Consider the following 13822-nt stretch of genomic DNA (forward strand, 5'->3'; position numbering starts at 1 on the left):
AAGAAAAAGAAAAAGAAAAAGAAAAAGAAAAAGAAAAAGAAAAAGAAAAAGAAAAAGAAAAAGAAAAAGAAAAAAAGAGAGGAAAATAAGAAGAAAGAGAAAAAGAAAGAGAAAAAGGAAGAGAAAGAGAAAAAGGAAAAGGAAAAGGAAAAGAAAAAGAAAAAGGAAAAGAAAAAGAAAAAGAGGAAAAGAAAAAGAGGAAAAGAAAAAAAAAGAAAAACCAAATGACCCTTTCTTTTAAAACCACCACCTGGTTTGTACCCAGGAGGAGCAGGGCTGGGCAGCCTCCCCTTCTCCCATGTCCTTGTCCCCCAGCGCGGGTCATGCTCAGACGTCAGTCAGTTCCCAGACACCCTCTAACAGCAACTGTCCAGAAACACAGATGAGCTTTGGCAGAAACAAAACCATCCCGGAGGAGGCTGAGCCGCGTCCGCTGCCCCAGCTGGTTGTGTTGTCCCTGGTCCCCAGTGGATGCTGGACACAAATCCACCAGCATCCCCCCCTCTGCCACCGACGTCTCATCCGTGTGGCCTTGGTCACATCACTTGTCCCTGTCACCTTACAGTCCCATATTTGTACCAGTTCTGGTCCGAGGGTGTAAGCAGGATGGCTGCTCCTCCAGGGGTTTCATACCGGGTTTGGGAAAGGTGTTTTTCCAGCCATGGCTGAACTGGGCTGAAATGAGCATATAGACTAATAACCCTGCAGAGGGGATACACCCCAAAAATGTGAGAGCCATCCCTGATTTCAGAAAGCAAGCTGGAAAAACAAACAAACAAACAAATAAACAAAAACAGAAAAAAAAGGAGAAAAAACATGTTAATTAGGAAGCACAGAGCAATTAAGAGACTGCGTGAGATTCCAGGGGGAATCTCTGCTATGGCAGAGAAATAAGGATAAAGCAATCAGGCTGCGTCTGTCCATATGTCCGTCCCAGTTCTCATACAACACGGGAGATGATTCAGCCTCCGTGTCAAACACACAGAGGTCTCTGGGGTTGTTTTGAGTCCTATAGACCTTCTAAAATTTAATATTTGGGGCAGGAGAGATGAACACACCAGGGTTGCAGGGAGGGGGAGAAGGATGCTCAACCCCTCTGTTAGACACTGGAGAATCCACACGAGTTAACGCATCCAGGAAATCGGGGTTTTGATGTTTTGCTGCTGAATGGAACGGTCGGCGGTTCATGGATGGGGCACTTTGTAGGAGCCCATCTCACCAGCATCCTGGGTGCTGGGGCTGGCTGTGGGTGCTTCACAAAAAACCCGCTGCTGCCATCTGCTGCGAGAAACCTCACCGAGACCCAACAGCAAAAAAAAAAATATTAAAAAAAAAATAAAAAAAACATACAGGCCAAAAAAAGCTGGTTTTGGAGCCAGACTTTCCACTGTTGACGTACGGGCAGGCCTCCATGCCTCAGTTTACCTGCAGGGGGGTCCGTCCTGAGCAGAGCTTCAATTCACAGAGCTTTTGATTTCAGCATCAGCTGTGTCTGGAAATGTCTGGCACAGTTCTGTTATTGGAAGTTCGTCCTTTTTAATGCATGAAAATACCGGGGGCAGCTCATCCGTTCCCCCTCCGGGAGGAAATACGGAGATTTTCCAATGGGACAAGTCAGTCCCTGCGAGCATGTTAACTCATGGAAAGCAAAATGGGCAGAAAAAGGCCACATTTGATGCTGTTTCTCCCTGGTGAAGAGTGGTCAAAACACTCAGCTTCAGTATTTTTTGAATTGCTCGCTTGTTTTTCTTTTTTCCTTCTTTTCCCCCAATTTTCTCTGGTTTACTACTTGACCTCAAGCCAGCCGTGGCCAGAATGTTCCCTCTGGTCTGGCATTGCCAAGAGCTGCCAGTCGTTACTATTTGATTTCAAATTCTAATTTTCTCGGGAGCTTCGCTTTTGCTTTCATTTCAGTTTGGAAAGTATATGAAAAAAAAGAAAAAAAAAAGAAATAAAACTGTGAAAACTTCTCACAGAACAAGTCCTTCCCTTGCTCTAATGCAAAGAGAAGCCCCAGCTGGATCAAGGACTTAAAATAAAACAATTAAGGACCTTGTTAAAACCAGGAGACCAGCCAGCAGCCCCCAACACGGCTCCCAGTCCCCTACAAACAGGATTAGAACCTATAGGAGCTCAAAGCTGAATTCAGGGGCTTCCTTGGGTACCAGGAGAAAAATTGGGATGATGGATTCTGGTTTAGAAGATGCCGTGAAGATAAGCATTCCAGAGAGCGATTTATTTATTTCAGGACATCTTGAAGCAGCTGGTGGAGGGATTTCAAGCCAAGGAAACTGGCTGCTGTAGTTTGTTCCTTGGAAAGAAGGGATTTGGGCCCAGATTCCTTCTGGGAGGTGTGGAACGGAGAGGCTGAAGTCAGATGTGGTGGGTCTGAGCTCCTCGGCTGGAGCCAACGGGGTGGAGGTTCTTCCAGGGTGACTCAGACTCGGGGCCTCATGGATGAACGGCTGCTCCTGTGATGGGCAGCTGGGACTTTTCCCCACTGAAAGGCATGGTCTACAGCCAAGGAGAAAGAGCTTTCCAATAGGTAGTATCTGACAGCTGAAGAAATTCCCGGTGACACAGGCCAAACCCATGTCTTCTCCTCTACTCAAGCCACCAGTGAACCCTTCCACCTTGATCAGGGGAACAAGATCTCTACGAGAAGACCCATACCCACCCAACCTTTATCTCCATGCACCAAGCAAGTGACCCGTCCCAAAGCTACATCTCCACCATGCTCATGCCATGCCCAACGACAGGATGAGGGGCAACGGGCACAGACTGAAACACAGGAGGTTCCATCTGAATATGAGGAGAAACTTCTTTCCTTTGAGGTGCCAGAGCCTGGACCAGGCTGCCCAGAGAGGTTGTGGAGTCTCCTTCTCTGGAGACATTCAAACCCACCTGGACACGACCCTGTGTGATCTGCTCTGGTGACCCTGCGTGAGCAGGTGGGTTGGACTGGATGATCTCCAGAGGTCCCTTCCCACCCCAACCAGTCTGTGACTCTGTGATTTTGTGAAGGGCCAAGCCCATGATGGGCTCTGCTGGCCCCCAGCCACCTGGCAAGCATATGTTCATTAGCTGGTTTATAATTACAGATTTCACACCTCCAGAGACGTGTGGCTTCAGATCCTGGATGCTGGCTGTAAGTGGGTTAGGAGAGCTGCTCCACATCCAGAGTGTCCCACATCGAGGGCCTCAAATCTCAGTTTTTTTCCCCCATTTTCCCATGTCTGCCTCTCATACAGTGACAGGAAGAGGTGGACAGTCCCCTCCAGCCTCTCCATCTCATATCACCAGGACCTAACCCAAGAACAACCTCCTGTGGCCAGCTCGTATCTGGCCCTGCAGAATAAAATAGGGAACCAACCTCTATTTCGGCTGCAGAGGCATAAATTAATTTTTTGCAGCATCAGCTCTAATTAGTGACTAGCACGTGCCCCTCGGACCCCGGTCAGTGGATCAGGGAAGGGTGGAGCGATTTCTACAGCACCAGCATCAGCGATAACATTATCTGTCGGGTGCCCAGCTCCCACCCGGGTGAGTTTTCAAAGGTTACAGAGCTTATTATTAAAAGACTGATTCATTATCTTGTCTTCGTAACTGCATCACGGGTACGGGCTTAAATGTTAATTGCAATCTATTTCTTGAGGATAAATCACAGCCGTTTCCCTAGAGATAAGCACGGCGCACACACTGAAAATGTATAGGAGTAACGTAAATGTAAAGTAAAGGCACATTTGGCCAAGGAACTGTAGAAACTCAGAGGACACGGGGTGGTTCTCCCCTGAATCCCTGGAGGGGAGGGAATAAAAAGGACACCCCAGGATCTCAGCCATGAGGTTTTCCCTTGGCCAGTCCTTCCTTGAGAGCTGGTAGATCAAGTCTGTGTGCCATGTGTCTTGGGCAAAGATACGTCCCAACAGATGATGCCCTAGCTAAGAAGACGTGTTCAGTTTTGGGCCCCTCACGCCAAGAAAGGCCTTGAGGTGCTGGAGCGAGTGGAGAGAAGGGAACGGAGCTGGGGAAGGGGCTGGAGCACAAGGGTGATGGGAGCGGCTGAGGGAGCTGGGGGTTCAGCTGGAGAACAGGAGCTGAGGGGAGACAGGGACACAAAGAAACGGCCTCAAGTTGCGCCAGGGGAGGTTGAGGTTGGAGCTGGGGAACAATTTCTTCCCCAAAGGGCTGTGGGGCATTGGAACAGGCTGCCCAGGGCAGTGCTGGAGTCACCATCCCTGGAGGGGTTGGACAGACGGACATGAGGTTCTCAGGACATGGGGCAGTGCCAGGGGTGGGTTATGGTTGGACTCGATGATCCTGAGGGTCTTGAGGATCTTTTCCAACCAAAATGATTCTATGATTCTACGATTCTATCATCTTCCAAAGCCCTCATTTGTGATGTTTGTAGGTACCACAAAGAGCTACCAGTGAATGTTACAGCTACTTCATGCCAGACGAAGCAAATCTTCTCCCACTTCCGCCAGGAATGCTCAGAGCCACAGGTGGATTAGGAGTCCTTGACATGTTTTTCCTCCCATGAACTCTGGTGGACCTCTATGAACTTTCGGCACCGACAGCATCCTGCAGCAAGGATGCTCTCACCTGTGGTTAAACGGGAGGATGCTCAGGAACTACTGCACCATACAAGCCAGGCGTTGAGGTTAATTTACACTTGCATTTCAGCAAACGAGACCTTGGGAGTAGTTGTCTACTCACCTTCTTCTCTGGATGGCATGCCCAGCCCTACTGCTGAGGTCAAACTGCCTTTGACTTCAGCAGATCTGCCTTAAGCTGGAGAAAACACCCCAGGCCAGGCTGGACGGGGCTCTGAGCAACCTGATCTGGGTGAATATGTCCCTGCTCGTGGCAGCGGTTGGACTGGATGGGCTTCGAAGGTCCCTGCCAACCCAAACCGTTCTATGATAAAAGCGAGCAAGGGATGAACCCAGTGGGGGATTGCTACCTTACAGAGATGCAAAATGAGATGAAATGATCCCAACCTGCAGTGACTCAGGCATTCACCACCTTTCTACCTCCTTTCTGTACCAGATCTTGCTTCTCTGTGGTCCTTCATCCAGCAGACCCCGAGTCTTCACTGCAAACTGCCCAGGATTTCCTTTACCCATCAGCATTTCTCACTCCTGCCATTGCACCACTTGTAGTTTTCCTGCAATGTGCATCCTCAGATTTCCAGAAGAACCATTGCTGGGTCAACAAAACTCTTCGAGGTGAAGTTTTTCCAGAGTGGACAAGCCAGAGCACCCACACCATCTCGAGTAGTTTCACAGAAGCCGGTGTCCGAGAGCCAGCGTCTGGGTTTATTTTTCTCCATCACGCAGGTGTCCAGTGGGGGTATGTGACCTGACATTGATGTTATAATTAGGCTGGTTTCCATCCTCCTCCTCGCAACTGAAACAATCGCCGTCATTCTTGCGGGCGGTCAAAGTTCGCCGCTGGCCTGGGACGGCTGTGACATTGACTGGCGGGTCCCAGGGCAGCCGCCGTCTTCTCCTTTGACGCAAGTTGTCAGGTTTGGGCATATCAATTAGAGGCTGCGCGACTTAATGAGGTTTTGATGATGGAGAACAGCCGAGATTTCATTCCCATCCAGGCAAACACTGTGATAATAACCCCAGTACCTCTGGTGTTACATTTTCTTCTAGATCTCCATAGCCAAGCGACTTCACATGGAAAGCGGGAGCACTCTCCTCTTTTACAGCTCATTAACTGGGAATTCCGGCTGGAAAAAGCCAGGGGTGACAGGACACAATATCAGTGTTTCAGACGTGGCAGCTTTGCTGGCAAAGCAAGGGATTTCAGAGCATTGTGCTGCTAGAGGGGAAATATTTCAGCTGAGCACTTAAAATCCAGGTTTTCTGTGCATGGTCACTAAAAGCAGAAGGATATAGAATCATAGAATAGTTTGGGTTGAAGGGACCTTCAAAGCTCATCCAGTGCCCCCCCTGCCATGAGCAGGGACATCTGCACCAGCTCAGGTTGCTCAGAGCCCCGTCCAGCCTGGCCTGGGATGTCTCCAGGGATGGGGCAAATGTGGAGTAAATTAAGCACTCAAGATTGAAACAATGAGGGGGGCATGGAAAATCCTCACCCACCACCCTGGGAGGGATCCCACTGGCTGAACATGGACATCGCCCCTGCGGTTCTCCTTCATCAGGCAATGGAGACCTGCTGGAGGCAATGTCTGGAGCAGGATGGCTGAATCACTCCTCTTGGTCTTCATTGACTTGAGGAAGAGCTGAGGGACTCTCTCAGCAGGGACACCTGCCCTGTCGCAGCTGAAGGGACAAAGGATGGATGGATGGATGGATGGATGGATGGATGGATGGATGGATGATAGGACAAGGGGTGATGGTTTCAAACTAAAGGAGGGAGATTCAGGCTGGACATGAGGAAGAAATTTTTTAATACTGAGGGTGGTGAGAGCCTGGCCCAGGTCGGCCAGAGAGGTGGTGGACGAACCATCCCTGGAGACATCCCAGGCCAGGCTGGACGGGGCTCTGAGCAACCTGAGCTGGTGCAGATGTCCCTGCTCATGGCAGGGGTTGGACTGGATGAGCTTTGGAGGTCCCTTCAACCCAAACTATTCTGTTATTCTGTGACAGCTGAGGAACCAACTTGTCCTTTCTAATCCACCTTCCCCAGATACCAGAAGACATCACCACAGCTGCTCAGACAGGACATCATCTCACTGCAGGTGCAGTCGAGAGCTTTATTCAGAGGTGTCAGCAATTAGCAACGTCAATGTGATCAGAAGCTTTTCTCACCTGGAGGTTACACCGCACGTCACTGAGTCATGAAGTGCAGCTATTTCCAAATTAAGGAGAAAAAAAGTGAGGCTGAGAGAGCTGCAGTGATTTTCCCAAGATCCCACGGGAGTTGGTGTCATGAGCGGAGAGCTGATCTGCTTTGTTTGCTCTCCAGGCTTCAGTCCCACAACTGATGCTCTCGAGAATGCTCTGGCTGCGTGGGTCCTTCTGCCACCTAAGTCAGCTCTGAGTGGAGCAAAATGAAAGCTCTTCCTGCAAATACTCTTATTTTGCTGCCTATCAAGGGAGCCTTTTAAAGTTTAGCTTGCTTTTCTCCCCACTTCCACCTTCCTTTTGCTGCCAGGATGGTAAAACGTGAGCAGCAAGACTAGATCTGTTGGCTTTTCAACAGCACAGACCCATCTATAGGTGACTCCAGGACCCCAAATCCAAGATATAATCACTATTTTTTTGGTAGATAAGGTAAGAAATTGCTGGGGGCCGGGGGAAGGCGTAATTTCTCAGCTCCTGTGAGTAATTGCAATTCTCGCCCCAATGCTGAGAGCCTCAAAGGTGAGAAATCCCCCAAAACACGACCTTGCAGAGCAGGAGCTTTAGGGCAACAGAAAAAAAACATTTATTGACCCTGGTGTCCTTTAGCCTGTTGTACATGGGCACCCATCCCAGCCTCACCCCAAAATACCCTAAAATACCCCAAAATGAGTTTGCCGTCACTACCAGGAGGGATTTGGTGGCCAGACATCGCTGCCACCAGCTCAGAGGTCTCCACCACCCCACGATACCAGACACCAGCAGATTATCATCAAGCAGCATCTTCTCCATAAAGACAACTTGTCCACACTGGAGGAAAAAGATTATTTTGGGGGACTGTAGAGTAAATCCAGCCCGGAGGATTTTTTCCTCGGGCAGGTGCAAAAGGAAACGCATTGCTCGGGCAAGCGCTTTGTGACTCCAGATGGTATTTTTATAACCTCAGAAAATCGCCTTGCACAAACCCTTGGGTTTGTTTGTTGTTTTTTTTTTTTTTTTGCAAAAGGCAGTGAGAACAGGGTGTAGTTCAGCTGGTGGATTTGTCATGCGAGGCTCCCGGCGGGGAGGAAAACTCTCCGTCTCCAAAGGGAACATCCAGAAAAAGCTGAAGGGTTTTCTGCAACCCTGGAAGCCGAGCCGCCCCGAGGGATCCCTTCCCATTTAGTCCTTCTCCCACATCGGCTTTTCACAGAAAAGAGAAAGCAAGCAACACGTTGGCTCTCTCAGCTGCAAAAAATAACGAGAACAATAACAAAAAAAAAAATTAGGCCTTTTTCTTCCCATAAATGTCATGATTCAATGGGCAAAGTGTTCGTCTTGCATCACAGGAGTCGTCACTAATGACTCAAAGCAATGGGGCCAAATTTATACCGGCTCCTCGCACACAAGGTCGACTTGGGTCTCCGCCGAGATGATAATAATGAAATCATATATCATTAGATGACATATTGTAGGTTATAATAATAAAATAACTCGCTTTGCACCCCACCTGGCACCTCCATCAGCTGGATTGTGGGCGACGGGATGGTGGGATAAGCATCTTCTCCCCGCCCCGAGCTAAAGTGAGGAAATACTCCAGGTTAAAAATAAAGCAAAAAGAGGAGAAATAAAAAGGAGAGAAATGTTATTTTTAACCCAGAGCTGTGCTCTGATCTGGTTCGCTGTCCGGGCCTGGAGACAGGGCTGTAAAACAAGCGGTTCCTTTGCTCAGCCGTGGACAGGAGGGGATTTGAGGATGGGGGGTAAATGCATTAATGGGGTTTTGTTGTCTCCCAGAGAGCAGCTTTCCCATACCAACCCCAAATGGGGATGGGGGATAAATGCATTAATGGGGGTTTGTTGTTGCCTGGGCAGCATCTTCCCCACATCAACCCCAAATGGGGATGGGGGGTAAATGTATTAATGGGGTTTTATTGTCTCCCAGAGAGCAGCTTCCCCATATCAACCCCAAATGGAGATGGGGGATAAATGCATTAACGGGGTTTTGCTGTTGCCCCAAGAGCAGCTTCCCCATATCAGACTCTACATGGACACGCAGAACATGCCCTCCCAGCACAGCTCCTGCCCCAGGGCTCCCCCAAAACATCCCCAAACAGCGAAGACAGAGGCAGATATTCCCCAGAAAGCCCTAAGCAAATGCAAAAGGATTAAATCCCACTCTACATTTTAGGTTTCAACTCTCTTAAACCATGTCCTGAAGGATGCCGTGCCCCGAATGGTTCCCAAAATCCGGGCTGCACAAACAGCCCACGCCAAAGGGACGGGGACATCTGCGATCCCAGTGGTCGTTGTCCATGCCCGGATGCCAAGGAGGGCAGCAATCTGTTCACCGCAAGTCATTCTCTTCCCAAAATCCCCTGTTTGAGACAGGTCGCCTTCTGCAGTGCGGGAAAAAATTAATTTGGTTTCTCGGTGTGTCTTTGCCGTCGTTTTCTTAGGTGGTTGTCGCTTCGGCTGCTTTTTGACTGTCTGGGGAGATCTTAATGCAATTTAGGTGCTTCCCAAAGTAAAATACTAATAATAATAACTCACACCTGCCCATGCATGGGGATGGTGCCTCCCTGCAAGAAGTACAGGGCAGATATTGTCTCCAGCCCAGGCTCCCTCCTGGTGTTTCTCAGCCCTGTTGCTGCCGTCACTCTTGAGTGTGACCCAATTTTTTGGGAAAAGAAGCTTTTGGGCTCACGTCCATCTGTCCATCTGCTTTCTCTTGCCTCTGTGTAATGTTTTCAGCTGCTGGGCAATTTCAGCCACATTTGACAGGGGGAGGGAGGTCTTGGAGGTATTAATTTCCCACGAGCATTGGGGGGAAATCTAGAAATAAGTGGTTTTGGGGGCTTCCTGCTGTCTTTTGAAACTCCTCTTCCTGTCTTTAATAAAGGAAGTATCTAGTATTTAGCCTGGGACAGCACATTACCTCGATTTATCTTAAAGATATCCCAAACCAGAAACGAAATAATCCTAAACTTATTGCGCATATGCACTAACAGTTGCTTTTACACCGATCTCTTGAGCTTTCGAATCATGTGAATTTTTTTTTTCCATGCGGAATTAAAATATTGCTCCGTGTTCACCTATTCCCTCCCATATTTGTGTACTATTAAGGAGAAAAAAATAAAAGGGTTTTTCCCTGCATGGGGAAACTGAGGCAGAGAAGGGTCGGAGCAGCACTCGGTACACTCGATCCTATGGGTCCTCTCTATTTCACCTTCTCCGGCACCAGAAACAGTGAAAACTTTACTAAATCCTCTCTGTTTTGTCTCAAGTGAACTCAAGTGGCAGCAGAGCAGCCCAGCAAAGGGGGCCCTCCGCGCAGTCCTGCTTTATTTAGGGTAAAAGAGCCTGAAGGTTTTTCTTTGACACTCTGTGCCTACATAGCAAATACGTAGATAACCAGAGGATGTAGAAGGTGTGAGGGTGGGGAACACAAAGGCACCATCGGATGCGAGTGAACCCCATGATACACGGGCGGCTTTCAAATGTATAATATATATATATACAGTCAGGGAAGAGCGGCTGGAAAGCTGCCCGCTGGAGAAGGCCCTGGGGGTGTTGGTGACAGCGGCTGAACATGGGCCAGCGTGTGCCCAGGTGGCCAAGAGGCCACCAGCATCCTGGCTGGGACCAGCACTGGTGTGGCCAGCAGGCCCAGGGCAGTGACCGTCCTGTGCTGGGCACTGGGGAGGCCAAACCGCGAATCCTGGGGGCAGTTTTGGGCCAAGAAAGGCCTGGAGGTGCTGGAGCGAGTTGAGAGAAGGGAACGGAGCTGGTGAGGGGCTGGAGCACAAGTGTGATGGGAGCGGCTGAGGGAGCTGGGGGTTCAGCTGGAGAACAGGAGCTGAGGGGAGACAGGGACACAAAGAAACGGCCTCAAGTTGCGCCAGGGGAGGTTGAGGTTGGATCTGGGGAACCATTTCTTCCCCAAAGGGCTGTGGGGCATTGGAACAGGCTGCCCAGGGCAGTGCTGGAGTCACCATCCCTGGAGGGGTTGGACAGACGGAGATGAGGTTCTCAGGGACATGGGGCAGTGCCAGGGGTGGGGGAATGGTTGGACTCCATGATCTTGAGGGTCTTTTCCAACCAAAATGATTCTGTGATTCGTGGATTCTACAGCACAAGCACATCCCTGAGCACAAAGCCCCAAACATCTCGACATATGGAGCAACACAGCACAGGACACGTAGGTCCCAGTCAGACGAGCATGCACCACATCACACACGGCAGATACGTCTTCCCACGCAGGCTGGTGTTATTGAATCAGTAACCAAGAAAACTCCAAACACAGCGATAGCTTAGAAAGCCAACATCAGTTTACTGCAGCACGGGGTGCACAGGGGATCTTTCCACCTGACATGCACACCAAGGAGCAGAAGCACATTTGTTATATACACTACAAGAACGAACATTCATACAATTTCTGAGAAGTACATAACAACAATGAATACTCATACAATTTCTGAGAGGTCCCATATGTCTCCAAGACATATGCATATGCTAATCTATTACAGTCACGCACAGGACGTAGAGTGCTGATATTGAGAAGCACAGGCATGCATTTTACAAGATAATTCCAGCTTTTGGTATCACTGGCACACTGCAGACCATGATGGGACATGTAAGACCCCAGAGTGGATCCTTGCCCAGTCTGGCCCAGGACAACGGTGCACAGTGCACATAGAATCACAGAATAGTTTGGGTTGGAAGGGACCTTCAAAGCTCCCCCAGTGCCCCCCCTGCCATGAGCAGGGACATCTGCACCAGCTCAGGTTGCTCAGAGCCCCGTCCAGCCTGGCCTGGGATGTCTCCAGGGATGGTTCAGCCACCACCTCTCTGGCCAACCTGGGCCAGGCTCTCACCATCCTCAGTGTCAAAAATTTGTTCCTCATATCTGGCCTAAATCTCCCCTCCTTTAGTTTAAAACCATCACCCCTTGTCCTGTCACAACAGGCCCTGCTAAAAAGTCTGTCCCCATCTTTCTTATTGGCCCCTTTTAAGTATGGAAAGGCCACAATAAGGTCTCCCTGGAGCTTCTCTTCTCCAGCTGAACACCCCAACTCTCTCAGCCTGTCCTCCCAGCAGAGCTGTTCCAGCCTCGGGTCATTTCTGTGGCTCCTCTGGCCCCTCTCCAGCAGGTCCATGTGTGTCCTGTGCTGAGGACCCAGAGCTGGCCCAGCACTGCAGGGGGGTCTCACCAGAATGGAGGAGAGGGGCAGAATCCCCTCCCTGACCTGCTGCCCACGCTGCTGGGGATGCAGCCCAGGATACAATTGACTTCTGGGCTGCAAGCGCACATTGCCAGCTCATGTCCAATCATTCACCCACCAGCACCCCCAAGTCCTTCTCCGCAGGGCTGCTCTCCATCCCTTCATCCCCAGCCTGTGTTGATACTGGGGTTTGCCCTGACCCAGTTACAGGACCTTGCATCACCCCCCTGGGGGATGCACAGCCCTGCACACACCGGGCTGCACTGTGCAAGGTTCTCGTTGCTTGTTGCACGGTGCTCATTGTTGCACGGTCCCCATTGTTGCTCGGTGCCCATCATTGCACGGTGCACCTCGTAGCATGGTGCCCATTGTTGCACGGTGCCCATCGTTACATGGTGTCCACTGTTATACGGTGCCCATCGTCGCATGATGCTCATCGCTGCACGGTGCCTATCGTTGCACGGTTCTCCTTGCACAGTGCTCACCGTTGCACAGTGCACCTCGTTGCATGGTACACCTTGTTGCACAGTTCTCATTGCACAGTGCTCATCGTTGTACAGTGCCCACAGTTGCACGGAGCTCATCGTTGCTCATTGCCTATCATTGCACATTGCCCTTCGTTGCACAGTGCCCATCGTTGCACAGTGCCCATTGTTGCTTGGTGCTCAATGTTGCACAGTGCCCATTGTTGCACGGTGCCCATCGTTGCATGGTGCCCATCATTGCACGGTGCTCATTGCACGGTTCTCATTGCATGGTGCTCATCATTGCATGGTGCTCATTGCACGGCACCCATCGTTGCACGGTGCTCGTTGCACGGTGCCCAGCGTTGCACCATGCCCATCGCTGCACGGTTCTCATTGCTTGGTTCTCGTTTCACGGTGCTCCTTGCACGGTGCCCATCGTTACACGGTGCTCATTGCATGGCGCCCATCGTTGCTCGGTGCCCATCGTTGTATGGTGGCCATAGCTGCACGGTTCTCATTGCTCGGTTCTCGTTGCACGGCACCCATCATCGCTCGGTGCCCATCGCTGCATGGTGCCCATCGCTGCACGGTTCTCGTTGCATGGCGCCCATCGTTGCTTGGTGCCCATCGTTGCTTGGTGCTCATCGTTGCTCGGTGCCTATCGCTGCATGGTGCCCAACACTGCACGGTTCTTGTTGCTCGGTTCTTGTTGCACGGCGCCCATCGTTGCTCAGTGCCCATCACTGCACAGTTCTCGTTGCTCGATTCTCGTTGCACGGCGCCCATCGTTGCTTGGTGCCCATCGTTGCTCGGTGCCCATCGTTGCTCGGTGCCCATCGCTGCGTGGTTCTCATTGCTCGGTTCTCATTTCATGGTGCTTTTTGCTCGGTGCCCATCGTTAGCCGGTGCTCATTGCACGGTGCCCATCGGTGCACGGTGCCCATCGCTGCACGGTTCTCATTGCTCCGTTCTCGTTGCACGGTGCCCATCATTGCATGGTGGCCATAGCTGCACGGTTCTCGTTGCTCGGTTCTCGTTGCACGGCGCACATCATTGCTCGGTGCCCATTGCTGCATGGTGCCCATCGCTGCACGGTTCTCATTGCATGGCGCCCCTTGCACGGTGCCCATCGTTGCACAGTGCCCATCGCTGCATGGTTCTCATTGCATGGTGCCCCTTGCATGGTGCCCATCGTTGCACGGTGCCCATTGCTGCACGGTTCTCATTGCTCCATTCTCGTTGCACGGTGCCCATCGTTGCACGGTGCCCATCGCTGCACGGTTCTCATTGCTCCGTTCTCGTTGCACAGTGCCCATCGTTGCACAGTGCC

This window comes from Caloenas nicobarica, chromosome 2, assembly GCF_036013445.1.
Source record: "Caloenas nicobarica isolate bCalNic1 chromosome 2, bCalNic1.hap1, whole genome shotgun sequence".
Classification (NCBI taxonomy): Eukaryota; Metazoa; Chordata; class Aves; order Columbiformes; family Columbidae; genus Caloenas; species Caloenas nicobarica.